Source organism: Alexandromys fortis, unplaced genomic scaffold (assembly GCF_014885135.2).
Source record: "Alexandromys fortis isolate MF-2015 unplaced genomic scaffold, M_Fortis_MF-2015_v1.1 scaffold_122, whole genome shotgun sequence".
Taxonomy (NCBI): Eukaryota; Metazoa; Chordata; class Mammalia; order Rodentia; family Cricetidae; genus Alexandromys; species Alexandromys fortis.
Window position 1 is genome coordinate 4,181,766 of NW_026068004.1, and position 3,421 is coordinate 4,185,186.

Consider the following 3,421-nt stretch of genomic DNA (forward strand, 5'->3'; position numbering starts at 1 on the left):
ACTTTCTGGTGTGTCCATATATTTTGCTGCATTGCTTGTCGTGTTGGAAAGTTTTGCCTGTCTGCTTATTACAAAAGTTGTTTCCCTGTTTCATTGGGAAGTTTTGTCAGTCTGTATTTTCTGGTGTGTCCCTTAAGTTTGGTTACAACCATGGGGCTGAGACACAAATAAGTAAGATTTTTTTTTTTTTTTGCTCTATCTGTGCAACAGTCACAAGGCTGCTTTATGACCAGGGCTCAGAATTCATCTCTGAGCTTACTGGTCACTGGATTCCGGTTAGCGGGACGTCAGATGTCTTTCTGGTGTAGATAATGTTAAAGAAAGCTGGCTCTATGTTGGGGACTATAGACCCCCAGACCCTGAATTTCCTTTAAACACCTTGCTTTTTCCTATGTTTGCAGCTGTTCTGATCATGAATCAGGGGAGTGGTTTCTGGTGGGTTTGCAGCTGAAATCCCGAAAGCTAGGACAGGACATGGTGGTTGGTCAGGGAAGGCACTATATAAGCCTCCCTGGAGCACAATAAAGTTGGTATTCTTGGGAAATTCAAGGATAACCCATGTCTCTCTCTCTGTGTGTGTATGTTCCTGTCTCCAGCACCTTGCCCGTCTCACAAACCATACCGTAGATTGCAGAGCAGACGTTAAGTTACAGCTCTAGAGTTAAATCATGGCTCTTACTTCATGAGACCCAGGCATATTTAAAAGCTTTTGCTATATCTGGTGTCAGTTGACCCACCTGGCAAAGTGACAAGGGAAAGAAAGCAAAGCAGAATATCCAATATGTTAGATTTAGTTTATATGAAAATCTGTACCTCAAGATTTATATCTGTGAGTTCAAGGGCAGCCTGCTTTACATCATCAGTTCCAGGACAGGCTCCAAAAGCTACAGAGAAACCTTGTCTTGAAAAACCAAAAAAGAAAAAGAAAGAAACAAAAAGAAGGGGAAGAGTGAAGAAGAGAAGATGGAGAAGTACTCAAAAGATTCTTAAAAAGAATTATTTTTCGACTCCTACAAGAAAACAGACTGCTCAACAGAACATCACATAATATATAAAGTGTAAACACACACACCTTGAATCACAGAGGGATTTTCTGATTGGCTACTGGGTAGATGATAGGAAAATAATGCCCACCACCAAAGTGTAGGAAATGAGGCAGCAGAAAGCAGGCAAAGGTGATACATGCCCTCGGATGTTACTGCCACTTACAGCAGGACTTGGAAATGTTGTGATGAAATCCAGAGCCCTTAGTTTTTAATTTTGCATCAGGTGACACACACTGCAGAGTTCAACATGTTTATCTATAGGCCACATTGAATTTGTATATGAAGTTTAGTCTCTGGCCTGTACCAATTCTATTCTACACACTATTGAGGTGTATTTAATTTTAATAATGGCAGCCTTAATGTACTACTTAGCATATAGCACCTCAGCCTCTAATGTTTCCATGATAATGTCTCTAACAGTTTGTTTCCTGATGGTTTACAGGCATGCTGTTGCCATCTGTGAGTATACATCAGGCTACATCCCTCCTGTTACTCACTCACTTCTCTGTACTAGAACTATAGATACCAGTCTACAGTCAAATGACTTGCGTTGCTTCTCTGTGGTAGTAAAATATTTCCATCCTCTTGCTGTCAGGCTGGACCATGATGCTTTCATTGGCAAAAGAATATATGCAAAGGCACTGGTCATTCCTGGAAAGCTGACACATCATGAGATTTATCTACGATTCTTTTCCCTCTGTTATAGAATGCACTGGATACAGGAATCCTCCTTCAGGATGGATCTAGCTACACAAGATGACTCCCAATCTACAACTAACAAATGTGAGCAATAATCAAGTCTTTCTATTTATAACCACAACCACAAGATTACTGAGATGTTTTTAGTTAAACTGAATTGTAATCTATTCATTAAGACTGTCATCTTTATTTCAAAAATATTGCCCTCAGTTATTAAGTAGTTATGTTGGATCAAATGCTCAATGTTGTTTACATACCACAAAGACACTGTCTTTGTCTTCAACATTGAACAATTATCCAATGTTCACCTAAGATTCAACATTCCACCTACCATATCCATCATTTTGAGAAATGCTCTCTTGATGTCTTTGTTCCTCAGGCTGTAGACCATTGGGTTGAGCAAGGCGGTAAAGACATTATAAAAGAGTGAGATCTGTTTGTCATGCTCAGGGGAGTAGCTGGAGTTGGGCCTTAGGTAGATGTAAGTACATGGACCGTAGAAGAGTGTGACCACGGTCAGGTGGGAGGCACAGGTAGAGAAAGCCTTGCAGCGGCCCTGGGTGGATTTGATCTTAAGAATAGCCATGGCAATATGAATATAAGAGGCTACAATGAGGGAGATTGGGACAACATTTATGAAGACACTCATGACTAAATCCACTATTTCAATAAGATGAGTGTCCATGCAGGCCAAACTACGTACTGAAGGTCCTTCACAGAAATAATGGTTGACTATGTTAGGGCCACAGTATGGAAGCCTCATGGTGAAGAAGGTGTGTATCAGAGAGAAGAAGAAACCACAGACCCAGGTTCCAGCTGCCAACCGTATGCACAAGTCCCAGGTGAGGATGACAGTATAATTCAATGGGTGGCAAATTGCCACATACCGGTCATAAGCCATGACCACAAAAAGGATACACTCTGTGATTGCCAGTGCACCAAACATATACATCTGAAGCCAACATCCAGCAAAGGAGATGGTCTTGGATTTAGCAAGAAGATGCACCAACATCTGGGGAATAGTGGTGGTGACATAGCCCATATCCAACAGGGCAAGATTACAGAGGAAGAAGTACATGGGAGTGTGCAGATGTGAGTCCAGGCAGATCAGCAGGATGATGAGCCCATTGCCCAGGACTGAGCTCAGGTAGATGAGAAGGAACACAGTGAAGAGTGTGTTGTTTGTCACAGAGTCCCTGGAGAAGCCAAGCAGGATAAACTCAGAAACCCAGCTTTGGTTCTGTCTTGGAATCATCCCAACCACTGGGCCTGTAAGAGAATCACATTTAACAACATGTTACTGGATAGATGGTAGGCCAGCAAGATGGCATCTACAGAGGTAGGAAGGCTGGAGTATTGGTTCTGAGCACACTGCTCAGTTTCTGTGCACTCTTCCCAAGTTTCCCAAGTTATGTGACCTCTTCATGCCTCAGTCTCTTCATCTATAAAACGAGGATGATGACACTCATGTCTGGCATTATTGTGAATTTCTAAAGTGACTCACAAAGCTCCTAAAAACACCATGTAACACATTACATGCTGTATGAACATTTACTCTCTCATACCAGGGATCCCCACAGTGAGAAGCTACCGACACCAATTGAAATGATGAAGACTGGGTTCAACTGAGAGACCCTGCCTCAATGAATAAGATGGAGGGAAACTGACCCATACTA

At 42.0% G+C, this 3,421-nt stretch overlaps 1 pseudogene; it reads right to left on the minus strand.

The window, feature by feature from the left end:
• Positions 1–2,053: 2,053 nt before the first annotated feature.
• On the minus strand, positions 2,054–3,000 carry LOC126513080 (olfactory receptor 2A12-like; annotated as a pseudogene).
• Between the last annotated feature and the right edge of the window lie 421 nt (positions 3,001–3,421).